Source organism: Chamaea fasciata, unplaced genomic scaffold, assembly GCF_029207755.1.
Source record: "Chamaea fasciata isolate MVZ Bird 193981 ecotype frontalis unplaced genomic scaffold, bChaFas1.0.hap1 SCAF_1, whole genome shotgun sequence".
Lineage (NCBI taxonomy): Eukaryota > Metazoa > Chordata > Aves > Passeriformes > Sylviidae > Chamaea > Chamaea fasciata.
Window position 1 is genome coordinate 143,660,965 of NW_027094086.1, and position 17,114 is coordinate 143,678,078.

The window sequence follows — 17,114 nt, forward strand, 5'->3', positions numbered from 1 at the left end:
GTCCCAGCATTTGCTATGTATTATTGGCAGGTAAATGCAGAGAACAGGAATGACCTATAAACTCAGGAAAAAAACCCCATAACTACTGCTTTGACACTCTACTTTCTCAAGACATGTTTAAGAGGATTGCTAGGGTCCTTCTCCAAGAAGGACTACAGTTTTTCCATTCACATTTTCTGTTTCCATGCTGGGGGGCTGCAGTGAGACCTCTCAGCCCCTGCAGGCTGGCTCTGTGTTCAGTGAGATGGTTTTTTTGTTTTTACCCTCACTCTGACCTATGACATGAAGATGCAACATCAAGCATACAGCTCCAGATTCTCAATTAAACAACTCAGTCTTCACACCTGCAGCCCAGAATCATTGTACCAGCAGCAGGAATGAACCAGAAATTTCTGGTATCTAATATTCAGCAGTTTTGCAGAGTATTAATGTAGTCTTCACCGACTGTTTAATAAAAGAAAAAATACATACCACATGTAAAACCCAAGTGGTTTTGGAAAACCTTTATTCAGTCTTTATAGACTGAATAGCCATATCAAATTCATAAGCAACTTTACAGTCTACTGAAGTAAAATATCTTCAGGCACAAATGAAAAATGGACAGCAAGAGCAAGAAAAGAAAGTTTTCTCCCTAAAAGGCCTGAGAAAATTAAGGTCCTTGATGTTACCTTAAATAAAATGAATGAATACCTGCCAAAATAAGCTTCCAATATAATCTTGTCAATGACTCCAATGATTTGTACAAATGGTGTTTGGCTAATGGACAATTCATTCCATTTTCTGGAATGAATCTGGCAGGAGCTGATGCTCAGCAGACATTCACTTGGTTCTGCCCCTCTCTTCTCAACAAACTATTCCACAGAATCCTGAATGTCAGCGTGCTAATGACAATAAAGATTTTGCACAATGAAGACTGGTTATATTTCTTGTTACCATGTATGTTTTGAACCGATGTTAGTGGTGATTCTTCTTTTAGCTTACAGGTGGGGGCTTTGGAGAGGTCTGATCTCAACTGTCTGCATACATTAATATCTGTACTAGGACTGGAGTGTGCAATGAACCCTGCTAGTCTGTGCTTAGGAGATTGCTTATGAGATCAGATGTGTGAATGGAGAAATTTTGTTTCACTGTCACACCCTTTAAAAAATTCCTTATCCTAGAAATAAGTCCACTGTTAACTCCAGAAAACACTGTTTTCAAGCCTGCCATTCTTGTCAGCAGGATCTCTGTGAAGGCAGAGCTTGGCCCTGCTTATGTAGTGTTGCAAAAATAGAAAATCCCCTATACCCAGAAAGGTGCAGGATAAATGTGGCTTAAGATCAAAAGCTGGGGTGCTCCTTTTTGATTACGAATCATTAAAATGAGCTCTTGAGCACAACGAGAAGGATGTTGAACTTCACGTGTTTCTCCAAATCCTGGAGCTGGTGATGAGTTCCCTTCCAGCCTTTCACTGGCTGTCCACACACAGTGGCCATAGGTGTGACTGCTACCCTGAGCTCTTCAGGCTCTGCCTAAGCCATACTTCACTGCAGTTTAAGCCAATTCCTAATCAGACTACAACTGATGCATTTGAATGGGAATCACTACATTTGGCCAGAACTAGCATGGAAGTAATTTCATTTACATTTTCCCGGCTATGCAAAAGTCGGTAGACAAGAACATTATTTGTGTAGAGATTCTTGAATTAAATGGATGTGTGAGTCAGCATGTCCTTTAACATGGCATTCAAAAAGTTATTTCTTAGACTGTCTTCCAGCTGTTGTATAATATTCTGATTTAATTTATAGTATGTGCAGTCACACAAATTCTGTTGACGTCAGTTGTAGTTCATTCCTTATAATTAGTGCATAATGCTCATCTCATGTTTAACACAGGGAAGGGGAGTAATCATTAATTTTTCTAAAATAATTAAGTTGTCATCAAAATATAATGAAGATAAGAAAATTAAACAAACTCTCTTATGAGTCTGAATGAAATTTAAACTGAAAAAAAATCCACAATAGTCTATGTCTGCATTTTCTTTCCCAGAAGTAAATAACCTTATTAAAAAAAAGACACTTCAGCTGGTGACTTGACAATTGTGTACATCTGTCACATTAAGAGCAATCCCTAAACACTTAAATAAATGAATAATTAAGGATATCATAACTCTTATGCCACCCCATAATTATGTCACTTTAGTAATGTATCACTGCATAAAACAGTAGTTTTGGAATGGATTCCTGTGGTGCAGAAGTAAGAGAGTGTGACATTTAGTTTAAAGCTACTTTTGTCCCCCATCAGCCCTTCTCCTGGACCTCACATCAATTAAATTCACATTGGAATCAACAGGAAAAACTCTCTGTGATGCTAAAAAGGCCTTAAAATAATGCAAATCTCCTCAAATATGAAAGATAGGAAATAGCCTATTATTCCTATTCACGTCTGTTCATAGAATAGGTTTGGTTGAAAGGGGCCTTCAGTGGAAGGAGCCATCTAGTTCCACCCCCCTGTCAGGAGCAGGAGTAATAATTGTAATGTCGCAATTAAAAAACAAACAAAAAAATTAATGTTCTGGATTATTATTACAGTAAAAAAATGAAATTTAGCCTGGAGGAAAAAAGCGTGAGGGCAGTCAGTTAATTTTCAAGAAGTGGATCAGAAACAGCGAGGTCAGTGCCTCCCCCATCATGCAAAAGCTTCCACTTGTCATTAATTTAAAATCTTTTGAAAAGCTTTTTTGATAAATTAGGAAGAAATTTATCTGATAATGCCAAGACTAAGCCATGGATGCTTCTTTTCATTCAAGCCTATTGGATACATGAAGAATATCTGTTTAGCAGAAGAGGATCTGAAAAAACTTTCTTCAAAACTTATTTCTTACTCCCAGATTTTAAACAACCACTACTTTTCATTGTTGCAGAAGACCAAATTTGTATCTTCTGGCTTGTCCACAAGAATGGTTCCATCTTGCAGATGACAACTCCAAGAGCTGCCAAACCCTGTAATGACTGAATACCCAATGACTAGGAGCATTATTTGTTTGTCTGACTTTGAAGAGCTCAATGATCCATGAACAGCCAGAAACAAAAGACTCATTTGCAAGGTACAGCCTTGGGTATGTGAAACTTTTCTGTGCACTCAATTTTGGGCTCAGTTAGTCCAGAATATACAGCTGAAAAATTGCAGCTTATTTTCCAACTTCTAAATAGGGAAATTCTTGGGACCTGATCCAAATCTCAGTGAAGTCAATGGGCATCTTTCCATAGACTCCAATGGACTTCAAACTGGAATCTTTGTTCCAAACACTTCTAGTAAGCAAAGTTGGGAGAAAGTACTATGAGTAGTTTCTCTACTGAGCAGCTTTCACAAAAAAACTCATCTGTGAGGCATGGCTTTGCATGTGTTGAGTGAGTGTGTGGGTGTGTATACAAATTATATACAAACAGGAAAACACATTTTCATAAGCAAACTGCTTTCCTTAAATGACTCCCTCCTGGCCTGGCTATTTTTGACTGAAAGTACTATAAACAGAGCAGAGCAGATATTTGTATCATTCAGACAAGGATTTCTCTCGGGTCAGCATAAGAGCAAACACAATTAAGTCACCTCCTGAATGAAGCATTGGATATGCACAAGCAACCAGAGCTTTCCATGAGCCCCTTGTTTTGTGCCAACTTTTCACATTGACATCACCCATACTGGCCTTACATTCCTTCCTCCCCACCAAATAGCCAGTGGCTCCTTGCCATTGCTCTCCTCCCCACCACTGCACCCAAATAACACCCAGCCCCCTGGAAATTCCTCCATGTGCCCTGAAAGAGCTGTCTGTTTCTCCAGGACATTTCTAATTACGCAGAAGGAGAGGAAGAAAAAGCCAGTTGGAATTTGTCATTATTTCTCAATGGATTTCCATTGAAACTGCCCATTTGTCTCTCTCCTAGTCTTTGGCTTAGTATCTTTTAGCTGTATGTGCAACGCAACTTGTTTGCAAATGCGGACTTAACCTTGTCCAGACTATTTACTCCTCCTTTCACTGCCAGGCTCCCTTGATCATCATGGAGTCTAATTATATTTTGGTCAAGATATTCATCTATGCAAAGAGACAGTTGAAGGACTTTGAATTAACTTAGCAAACCATTTTATTATGCCATAGGCACAAAACAAACACTGTCCACACAAGTGATGTGTGAAGAAAACAGGTCCCTAAACGTGTTGTTAAAAACCCCAGTGATAACCTTGTGTTTGTCTTGTTGAGACAGTTGGTAGCTATAATGTTGCTGCAAAAACATAAAATTTGAGTTGTAGCCTAAAAGGAGATGATCTCTCAGCCTGGGTTTTGTATGTAGGAAATACTGCATTATACTCCACCAAGGATCTTGTCATTCATCCCCAAAATCACCAATTTCATTGCTGTTCCTCATTCTATAATTTTGTTGTACAACTACAGCCTGCTCACATAAGGTTAATAGTACATTCATTTCTCCTTCCTAATCCTCTCTAGATTTATAATTAAAGGTGATGGGTATGACTACAGTGATGGATATGAATACAATGCCGACTTTTCAATATGGTAAATCAGCCTTTGTTAAGGTCTTTCATACCAGAGTAACTCCAGTTAAGGGCACCACAACACTACTGTGTAGACAACAACTCCTCTGCTCAAAACTTAGGAGCAAAAGCTCATTTTTATATGGGATTCAGGGAATTTTGGTTGAGTGTCTGGTCAGTGGGCAGCAGTGGGCACTCCTTAGAATTGTGTCACTGTTTCAAATTTCTGTAAAATTAATTTTTAAAGAACCTAAGGGGAAAAGGCCTTTCTTGACAAATGTTTCCAAGAGAAACCGGACTCCAGCTTAAGTCAATGGGAGATCTACCACTGAATTTACTGAAACCAACATTGCACATCAGGGACTGGAGATATATTGTAACCCTGCTGGATCTGTTCTTGTTACATCTGATATATTTCTTGTTAGGGAAAACCTAGAAGCTAAAGCGCTGGATTGTCTTCAGTACCGATTCCCTTTTAGCTTCTAAGCAAGGCATGAAATATGAAAATGAGCATTCTTCTCACCTTCTGGACAGCCTCTGAGCCATCTGTCTGAAAAGCCATTACATGGAAGCTTGAAAACTATCTTTTTTTTTCAGAATTAACTTTGTTTACAGCCTGAAAAGCAAGTTTTACTGTTGAGTGCAACCACAATATTAAGACTTTCCACAGTGAAATCTCCTGTTTTGGGGCAAGATATTTTTTTCCTTTGAAGCTGAAGGGAATATTCAATACTCTAAACCTGAGGCATGTAGCAGGTGCCTAAATCAGAGGGCCAAGTCTAATGCCTTATCTCTATTATGGCTCTAGAAGAAGATGAAAACATTTAGGGTAAGCACCTACCTCTGTTATTGACTGTAAAATCCACTGTGTTCAAAAACAAAGGTAACATCTACTTCCATGCAGGCAACCCAACAGAGAAACAAATCTTGATGTCATGACTTTGACACTAAATACAGATGGTGGTCAGTAAACCATTAATTGTTGAAAAGGTTCAGGACTGAGAACCAGCCAAAAGTCTGGCTAGTTTATGGAACTATTCAAATCTGGTTCATCTGCTAAATTGGGTTAGACATTTTTGTGAGAACCGTTTCTTTAAGATTTTTTTCAAAGTTCTTCATGCTCCTGGACAAGCTGTAAATAGCCCAAAAAAAAGGCTTTCTCACAGGATTTTGGCTATTCCCATTCTAGTCCCAAGGGACCTGGGCCAGTTTAGAAACAAAGATGGAAAAAGATTTTTAAGATTGCCCAAAAGCTTGAAGTTGAAAGAGAGGTGCATTAAAGAAAGTGGAGGAGAGAGGCGTAAGATAGATGGTGTTTAGAAGATAGAAGGTTTTTGACTAGAGATGACTCTCCTAATATAGGAATATAGGATGATAGCTGACAGGACCATGCAAGGACAGCTCTACTCAGAGCAGAGATATGCCTGGCCTAGTATCTGAGGAGCTGCAGAAGCCAAGTTAAAAGCATGAAAACAGGACAGGCCCATATTCATCTCTGCTTGGGGCTGCTCCCACTGGCTTGTCTTTTATGGCTTTCCTGAGGGCATCCCAGGGCTGAGCAATACTTACTCAGGAGATGAGCTATGCGGTCCCTTCCCATGGGATGAAGAGGGATTGAAGTTCCTGCATATCTCCTTTCTAGCTGTGAATTCACTGCCCACCAACCAGCAGCTTTCTGCATAAGGTACAAACATTCCCTCTTGCTCTGAGCTGATCTTCTCCTGTACAGCAGGCAGCTCATAGGGTGTGAATATCTTATCAGCAAAGAATATTGGGGAGAGATTTGTCTTATTTATACCAACCTAGAAAACAATTCAAAAACCACTGGTGGCAAAAGATAGAAGAGTAGAGGGGAAGATGAGAGATGAACCTCCCTGCCACTCACTGCTACTGGTAACATCTACTCTCTCACTGTAGTGAGGTCCTGACTTGTGTGAACTAAAACGGGAGAGATTTGTCTTCCAGACAGAGGCAGCTACGGCAATCCAAGGCAGGCTTACCTGTCAGGAAAGTATCCATTCAGGCACACGTGGATGTGTTTCCTGTGAACACACTGGCCACACAACACCTGCCAGCACAGCTCACCCCAGCCCCACAGTCACCTCTCGCTCTTCCCTGCGAGTGGAAGTGTCAGCCCAAGGATGGCTCTGCATCTGTGCCCTGGGCAGAGGGCCACAGAGAAAATGGAAACTTGCATGGAGCAATGTTGTAACAGCAACTCCTGATGCCATAAAGAGTGATTAAACTTTGTGTAGAAAGAAGAAGAAGACAGGACACTGGTTGACCTTAATCCAAAGTTTTTATTACTGAAATGTGTGTATTACTGTAGTCATGAACTACCAGTGATACAATCTTACATGAGGCCAGAGTGTTTTGAGCCCCACACAAGTGTATGAAGTCCTGAGGGTGTCTAGCACTTCTCAGAATGGCTTAGAATGATTGAGAGATGGTTGATCAGGTGTGCTTTGAAAAGCAAAAGGTTTTAATTAAAGAGAAAATAAAAAAAGATAAAAAACAAAACAAAACCCATGCACAGGTGCCAGAAAACCCCTTACACCTAGCTAAGACACCTCAAAAAGCCCTGAGAACCTCTTTGCTCCTTAAGTACTTAATGTTTTAGGAGGGGTTTTGTCTTGCTGCCCAGTAGCAACTAGCTACATTTTCGAGGAGCAGCTACAGAGACCAACAGGTGTCTCTGAGCTGGCACTGAGCCAACTGCAGTAAGAAGGGCATGGAAGGGCATGGAATGACTAGAATTAGTTTTTCTTCCTTAAAAGTCATGAGGTAGAACTGAAACCCTTTTCCTTATTTGGAAACATCCACTTGGGTGTGAGGATACAGTGCAACATAACAGAGGGTGGTGGTCAATGGCTCATATCCCGATGACACAAGTGGTGTCTCCCAGGGGGTCTGTACCAGGGAAATGTTATTTGATGCTATTTGATGTCTTCATCAGTGACACAGATGAAGGGATCAACTGCATCCTCACCAAATTTCCAGATGACACCAATTTGAGTGATGCAGTTGTCACATCTGAAGGATGGGGTCCATCCAGAGGGACCTGGACAAGCTCAAGAAGTGGCCCATGGGAAGGAATCTCATGAGATTTAATAAGTTCAAGTGCAAGGTGGGTCAGGAGAACCCCAGGTTTCAATCCAGGCTGTGGGATGAGCAGATGGAGAGCAGCCCTGCTCAGAAGGACTTGGGGGTGCAGGTGGGTGAGAGGCTGGACATGAGCCAGCCATGGCACTCACAGCCCAGAAATCCAAATGTGTCCTGGGCTGCATCCAGAGCCCCGTCGGCAGCAGGGGAGGGAGAATTCTGTCCCTTAACTCTGCTCTAGTGAGACCTCAACCGGAATATTGCATCCAACTCTGGGGTGCCCAGAACCAAAAATGTCATGGATCTCTTGTAGTGACCCCAAAGGAAGCCACCAAGATAAGGGGGATGGAGCACCTCTCCTAGAAGGACAGGCTGAGAGATTTGGAATTTTTCAGCCTAGAGACGACAAGGCTTTGGAGTAATTTAATTCTGATCTTCCAATACCTGAGGAGAGCCTGCAAGAAAGCTGGAGAGGGACTTTTTACAAAGTCATGTTTTAACAGGACAAGGGCAAGTGAATGCAAACTAAAAGAAAGTAAGTTTAGATGAGGGTGGTGAGGTTGGGGATGCCCCATTCCTGGAGGTGCTCAAGATCAGGTTGGATGGAGCAACCTGGTCTAGAGGAAGGTGTCTCTGTCAATAGCAGGGGTGTTGGAAGAGGATGATCCTTAAGGTTCTTCCAACCCAAACTATTCTATGGTTCCATGTAACATATCTGCTTATTATAAGAGCTTTATATTACTACTAAAGCAGAAATTACGAAAAGTCCTGTAAGTAAAAAGAAAAAAAAACCCTTTAATTTATTTGTTTTATTCTGACATGTCAAATGGTCTCCATGTGGAGTGTGGAGTGGGAAAGGACTTCCCTATTTGCTGTAAGTGTTAAAGAGGATTAAAGAGTATATATAGCCATAAGAGGTACAACTTTTATCCTTGCATAGCTGACTCAAGAAGGTAAGGCCAGCAGAATTAAGAAACTGCATAAACCCTATGGCATTTATAAAATACCACTCAGCAACACAGTGGGGTGCAGGAACAGTCTCCTTAAAGACAAATTGTCCTTCCTCTAACAGCTCTGCAGCTGGCCAGCAGGGATTACTAACCTCCTTAGTATCTCATGCTTAGTTCTAGTTTATAAATAGAGCCTCAATTATGGATGTACATGGTCTATTCAACTAAGAGTTCTTATCTCTTTTCCCTTCTGTCCTTTTCTCCAGTCTCTCCATTTATTTTATTTGTTCACTGTGTCTGAATTCAGCCTGTTAGCTCCAGACATCAGAAATGTTTGTTTATACAATTAGCATGATAAGATGATCTTGTTCTGACGGGAGCTGTGAAAAAACAAATGTAATACAAATGCTACTAATTTGTAATGTTGTTAATCTGGTTTAAAAAAATCCTTTTGCAGTTATTTCACTAACAAAGGAATAAGCACTCTGGTGAGTAGTATATGGATTAGAGCACTGGAGACTCAGGCCAGAAATTACAGCATACATTACTTTTTCCTCTCAACTTCCTAAGATTATATAAGCTGCAATCGCAGTGTTCCTTGTAACTGTTTTTCAGTTCTTGAACTGAATGCAATTGCTTGTTCCTAAAAGCAGTTCACTCTATGATTGCCTCTCCTGCTCTTGTGTGTTGAGGAAGATATCAATGATATAAATGTTCACAGTGAACATAATTATCTCTCAGTAGATCTCATAAAATCAAGAAATAAATGGGGGGGAAAAAAGACAAAAATTTATGATATTTCCCTCTTTCTAAAAAAAAAAATTATATGTTTTCGAAAATCAACAAAGCATTTCATTCGAATATCAGGCCTCAGCCTCAACTGTGATGTAATGAAAATATGAGAATGACACTGAGCTCTGTAAACTGAAATTAGGTCATGGTTAGAGCTCTAAGGTTGGCTCTTCTGCTGTTTTTAAAAGGTTCCCACATTTCCTGCCATGTTCCTGCCCTACTCTGAAAGAAGTACAAAAATATCAATATTGTCACTGAGACAAAGACTGACTTCACAGAGTGGCTGCTGTCCCTTCCTGTGTGTGACATCATTTATGGGATTAGTATAGCGTAGTTAGTGGCAGGCTATGAATAGGGGAGGGAGATGCTTGGAAAGAGAGAGAGGTGGATGTTGATTTCTAAAGAAGAAAAGGAAATACATGTTTTCCATTCCTTGGGTAAAAGCCTAACTGCTGTATTGAAGGATTCAACCTCTTCCAGTATTTTGTGATTCTAACTGATGATTTCTCTTTCACTGTTTTGGTCTGATTATCTTAATATAAAGAGAAAATAAGTTACTAATAACTTTTTATAGTATGCAATAAGTGAATAATTGTAGCAATGTGGACCAAATAATATTTCTCATTAAAAACTTCTCTCTGAATTCTGTCTGCACTTGTAAGTGGTTTGGGGTTATTCAAAAACATATTTTCTAGCTAATAAAGAGCTCATGTGGAAAGTGTCACCCAAATGTTACATTAGCTACAGGTGAACATAATTCTCCCTTAGAAAAACCTAAGATGTTTTGAGGCTGTTGGACTCTTCCTGATTCCATGTTACAGTTGTAACACAATGACTGTAGAAAAGTAGTTAAATCATAGAATCATAGAAGAGTTTGGGTTAGAAGTGGCCTTAGAGATCATCTAGTTTCAATCCCACTGCCCTGGGCAGGGACACCTTCCACTACAGCATGTACTTCCAAGCCTCATCCAACCTGGCCTTGAACACTTCCAGGGATGGGACACCCATAGCTCCTCTGGAAAATCATATCCTGTATCACCATCCTCACAGTAAAGAATTTCTCCCTTATATCTAATATAAATTGACCTCTTTCATTCTGTAGACACACCTTGTAGCTGTGAATTTACGCAGTTCACTAGTGCTCATCTCTGCTGACTTCTTTTACAGTATCACAATGCAACCCTGAGATTTTGCAGACAATCGTTGATATATTCCACATTAATATTTCAGAGCATCTGAAAATGTTTTCAACTCTACACTAAATGTCACGAGAGATATAGTATGCAACTAATGAAACAGCAACCAATGATCACTAGCAGTCAGCAATCCAAAATATCTATTTTTTGGCTTTTTTTTCTTGTGAGAACGATTACTATAGCTTGAAGTTGTACAAATAAGTCTTGCAACAAAACCATTCCATATTACTTCAGGGTATCAATTTAATTTCACTTTAGCCATCCTGCCTTCTTCCTACACCCCTTCTTTTGATTTCAGGCAGGCTGTGAGAGAAAAATTTTAGGACCAGATAGCATATGTCTTCATATAAACCTTCACCAAGGCAACAAAGAAAAACACTTTGGTTGTGCATGAAGAAATGGCTTGGCACATTCTTGAACTCCAGAAAGCCCTTTAAAATTATTTGAAGTAGTTAATAAAAAAATCATTAGTTCACTCAAAACTTGAGTCCAACACTCAAGCTCTGCTTTTTGGTATTACTGGGCCCATGGTGAAGACTGAAGCCTTGGCTTGCCATGTGGCCATAAAAAGGAGCCATAATGCTGGCTTTCACAGGAAAAGCCCACTTCTCACTGGCACTGTGAACACACACTCCTGCTCCTTTACATCCTCTTCTTCTTCCATCCCTGACTGCACTCTCACTCCAGGGCTCAGGATTGGAACAGGTATTGAGGCAAAAAGTCCTGCTGGCTGGCACCTGGAGCTGGAGCTGCTCCATTGTGCCTACAAATAGAGCACAATTTCCAATTTGTGTTCTGCTGTGACACCACAGACACTTTTTAAAAAAATATGTATATTTACAAATATTCCATCAGCTTAAAACAAATAAACAAGCCCTTCCATCAGGCATACATGTGTATTCAGGGTTAATGTAGAGGCGGAAAGGTCAAAGGGAGTGGACTACTGGAGTAATATTGATCAGACTGACAGAGTAAGTTAGAAATCCATGATTCTTCCATGAGAATCTGCCTGAAACCAGACATTTAAGGCCATACTTTTGTAGACATAACTATAGATTTAAAAATATTTTTACTCCCTCAAACTAATATGGAATTTATAGGAATTACCATACCAATGTCTACGTAAAATTTCCATGCAATTTAATTGCAATTAAAAAGTATTAGGGAAGATTATATGAACTAATTAGTTTATAAAAAACACTTAAAATGTATAATTCAAAAATCACTATATAATTATGCAAAATTAATTAGATAATCATATCTCTATAGTAGTGTTCTCTGGGAAGTTTAAAATAAATTTATAAAGCTTATTATTCTCTGTTCATAAAGCAGAAATACTCAGCATGGATTTTTTACTGATTAAAGATGGTGTGTGCTTGGCAATTTCATTGAGTTCATTGGCATGCATAGGTTTGATGACAATGGTTTGATACTCAGAAATATCAGCTAGAGATGAAACCAAAGCAGAGCAAACCCAAGGAGAGAGCTTTGTGCTGTACCGTTGAAATGGGAAGATGATTGCTTTCTTGAAGTATTTAGGGATGTTGGTTTTCCAGACTCAGTACAAAAAGCCTTCTTCTGCTCCTGTTTTGAGCTGCCATCTAGTCTGGGTTCACCACTGCAGTCTCCAAAACGCTGAGTATATCCAAGCATTTATGGAGCAAATTTATTTATAACAGTGAAGCTCTTAAAATCTAGACTGCAGTTTCTTTGTTTCATTTAATTATTTCTCAAAAAGGTACTTACTGTTCCCAAGTCTCTGTAACTTGCCAATTTCCAATGAAACAGGAGTACACAGAAAATACTCAAAACTCAATGATATTATTTTGTAAAACTCTAAGAAATGGTTCCAGCACTTTCCTTGTCATACACGACTGCAGTTATTAACTGTTTAATAAAAAGTGCAGAAATACTGCAGATTAATAGGTTTGCTTGCTAAAAGCCCAACAAATGTCACGATGATAAGGCTGAAGTAGCATTAAAAGACATGTTTTGACCACTTCACAGCTGATCACGAGTAAAGTATGTTGTTAAGGGCATTATCCAAATGACTCTAAACTTTGACAGGCTTGGGAGGCTTGCGAGTGGGAGTAGGAGGTGTGCATGTAACAATTGCACATTAAAACAATCATTCCACTGAATGAACCACCTCTGGTTTGGAGGGCTATCCTGGCTTCATTCCTAAGTAAATCTTCCAAAATTTGTGCATGTTGTGAAGTTCTGAAAAAAATCAGTCAGCAATAGAAACTTGCCAGAATTTATTAACTGGGTAAGTCTCCTGGGATTTTATTAACATTCAGTATGCTGCAGTCCACACCTGCACAGCTTGAGCTCTTCTTTCCTCGCAATTGCTCTTTTGTCATGGTCGTACTAAAAACATTACGAAGGTTTTGCTGTTCTCTCCATATACCTATTGTATGGAAGAAAAAGTAAAGGCATGGGAGTGAGGGGGAGAGAGAGTCTGCATGAAGCACATAAGAAAGAAACAGAAAAAACAGGGAAAAAGTATTCAGGACATAATGCAAAAATAATGCATGATTAACAAAACCAGGAATCCTGGACACATTACCAAAGAGCATGGTGAAATCCATGACAAACACTTCGACCATATTAAGGGGTATAATACGAGCAGATGTTAATTCACCATTTTCAGAAATTGACATGACATCCAAAGTTCACTTAAGTAGTGTAATGGTTGAAAATTCAGCCATTCAAAAGATAAATACAACAACATATGAAAAGGTGTCATGTGCAAAAGTGTTATGGAGACTTAAATCTCATTGTCTCTCCTGCCCACCCTGAGCCATTTCCCAGGCTGGTGGGAGCACTCCCACACACACCAATGGTGGCTTCAGAGCACTACAGACACAGACAAGAGGGTGAGGATTTCTCCTTTCCTTTGGCTCTGGTTAAAACACCTGGCTGTTTTTACCTCTCCACCCAAAAACTTCTCTTCCCTTGCTCCTCCTAAAATTATTATCACAGCTCTGTCCTGGGACTTCACCGCACCAGAGATGGAAAGACCATTTCTTTATAAGAAGTTAAAACTAGTTTCTTCTCTATTTCACTGCTTACATTCTGATAAGAAGGTGTACAAATCACTTTGGGACCCTTTGTTATATTTATCACAGGAACATTTAGGCCCAAGACCTTCCTCATGCCACCACTGACACCAGAGGCACGTAAGCTGAATGATGATGACAATCAAGAGTTTGTATGTGTAGAACAACCTGGGGGGTGAAGATGTTGCATGCTGGAGGTAGGAATGTGCTGGAGTGCATTTAGTTATTTTCCTTATCAAGAATGGGTTGCCTGGTCTTTCTCTGCTCATTCAGTTTTATGGGATAAAATAAGCCCTTGTTTTGAGCTGAAGGCTGAACTACAAGCAAAGGGAGGCTTGAGATAGGATTTAGTGTCATGTTTGTTTTGTTTTCTTAGGTAACAGAGGAAAGTGCTTTCCCGGTAGAAGCAAAGGCCTCAATTAATATTTAAAGATGGTTATCAGGGCTTTTTTTTCTACACCCACTGGGGAGATCAAAAGTGCTCTGTCCTGGCTAGTGTCATAATGGTTTGTCTCCCAGAGACCTCCCACATTCACAAAAAGCTGTGGAAGGTTGCCCAGCTGCTCTCACTGCGGGACCCTGTGAGGTTCTGACATGTTTTTTTGCTTTAGCCAGGCATGAAGGCTTCCTGCAGGAGGTGGCATTCACTCCCCAGAAGATGACACACCTGGGGTGTGTTGGCAGGCCTGGCCTGAAGCCTAGGATGTTGAAGAAGTTCTCTCTGTGCTGTCCCTCAAAAAAGCTGAGACCACAAAGGGAGCTCCCCTGCTGCAGTAGTCCATAGGGGCAGAGAGGCCCTTGGAGGTACAGTGGAATTAAGCGGCACCACAGAGGCTGGAGTTCAGTCTGGCTTCCCTCTCTCCCACAAAGTCTGGCTGGTCACGCCTAAGGCAGGAGGCTGCACTGCTGTGCCAGGCAGGAGAGCCAGTCACAGGCTGAGCAGTGTGGGGATGAGGGGGAAAACATGGAAAGTCCTTGCAGGATGCTGCTGAGAGAGGTGCCTTTCTGGGAGCTTCTGCCTGACATTCGATGGTGATTTCATCGGGACCGGCTGAAGCACTCTCACCAAAGTATCTTAAAATTGCTGTTTGTAGGTTTCTGGAAAGGAAGCCCTAAACAATTAGGCTGCAGGCATTTTGGCTTGGAACACAAAATTAGACAGTTACCTTTTGATCTTCTCTAGGTCCCTGCAAAGGGCTAATAATGCACCACCTCATCTGGGTGCTGTGAAAATTAATCCATTCCATTTGTGAAGCATCCAAATACTCTGACACTGAGCACAGCAGAACAGCCATCGAGAAAATTGACAAATCTCTGTTCTAAGGAGGATTTGGCTAGCACGAATTAAGTAAGATGTCTAAGGTCACATACTGAATAAAATTAAAGAAATTATTCTATGGACATGAACTGAATGAGGGATAGGTAACTGGGGGGGAAATGCCACCATGTAATGAAGGTGTGACTTGCAATGCACATGCTCAGAAAGTCACCAAAAGTTACAGGCAACCTTTAGTCTTCTCCTCTGGAACTTTTGAATCCTTGGCTTTGTAGCTTTAGTGCTTGGGAAATGCCTTTCAAACACATTTTCTTTTTGTTCTTTTCCATGAGCCAGGTTACCTGATTGAATCGCAACTTCCAAGGTGCAATGCAGTCTTTATTCTTCTCAAAAGAAGCATAGCAGGTCATTGGAGAAAAAAGGGAAGTAGTCAATCTCAAAGTAATCCATATTGGTTGTTAATATAATGATTCTACCAAACCTAAAATATGTCCTATGTGAGTATTTATATTCAAAATCATATGAGAAATGGAAACATAGTAATATAGAGAAAACTGGATATAATAAGGGGGTTTTTTATTGTTATTTTACTAGTTTATTCTTTTATAGTATGTCTCACCCTCTCTTTGAAAACAGAAATATCAACTGAGCTGTGAAAGCAAAGGCTATACAGATTTTAAGTCATTGTCATTGCCATTATATAGGATCATATAACTGATGCTTAAAATAAAGTCAGACCTGAGGATGTATTCTTAGAACAGTATAAATAAGTCTTATCCCTTAGAAAAGTTATATCTGGAATAATATTTTTGTTAAATTCCATTTTTTCTTTGTTTACAGTAGATTTTTATGTGTAGTATCATATAACAAGGAGAGTTTTTTGCATTCAAATACAACTCCATAAAGCCAGACTATCCTATTACTACAGAAAGATAGATACTAAGTCTCCAGAAATTTTATGAAAATGGCTGAATAAAAAAGGGAAAAATTCCACCATTTTACCCATCTCCAGAGAAGGACAGAGTAGTAGTTCTGGCCTCGCTATGGAGAAGAGAATTCATGGAATACAGAAATGTTAGAAATATTTTAACCATGGGAAAAATGTCAGTGGGAGCTTTACCCTATTAGGCACTGATGAATGCATTCCTTCCTCAAGATTTTTCTTCATGTGAGTTCCCTTCACCAATGTTCTTTCATTTAAAGCTAAATACACATCCTTTAAAATGCTGTTCTCTTCCATTGGTCCAGCAATTACTTTTTTTTCCTGGTTGATCCTATTCGGATTTTAAGATTCTAGGAACTAGTAGACGTTTAGAACAAATGTTTTGTACTTTGGAAAATTTTTTGGCCAGTTTTGGTGGCAAGTTTTTAAGTAATTGAATCAAATGTGTTAGATACTTCTGGAAAACCTCAGCTCTTTCTTTATGATTTTCTTTGCTAGATAACACAAGCTACAATAAAATTCCCTCTCTCAATAGTACATGGGGTTTAATGAGGTTGCAGCTAAGAGGTGTAACCCTTTTATTATAATATGAGCAGAGTGTAAAGTCTGTCTGAAAAGATTAGTAGAACAGTGACATATTGTACATCAGAAGTGACATCCTGAGATCAAAGGCAGTGAAACTGGGCCTATTCAGAACAGAAAGAATTTTCTCTCATACCAACAAAAATGTTCTGGGTTTTCATGGCTCTTTATGCTTTGTTACTTAACTTCAGGAGGCCTTCTGAAAAATATTTGGCATCACATCTGAAAAAAGGTATTAACAGATGACATCCTTATTTTTCAAAATAATGATTAAAAAAATAAAGTGAGTGTCATCACAAAGGGCTCACAGCCTTAGAAAACCAGATACAATTTTTTCAGACCACCTTTAAGACAGGGCTTCAAATTTGCAAAGTATGTCCAATAACCCCTTTATCTTAAATCTTAGTATGACTTCATAAGACATGAGAAGTTTTCTTTTTAAAAGGCTAAGACCTCAGCTGACACATGCATTACAGTCTATAACAGATGTTTCTCTCCATGTCCAATGAATGAAAAGTATTGTAAAAAATGTTTATAAAAATATGAGTCTCAAATGAAAATTTTGGAGTAATACTATAGAAATTGGAACAATTGAAAACAATTTTTATTATTATTTTGAGGTCAGCTGATGTGAAACTGAAATAACCAAAATTATGCTGACAGCATTTCAAAAAGTTTCTG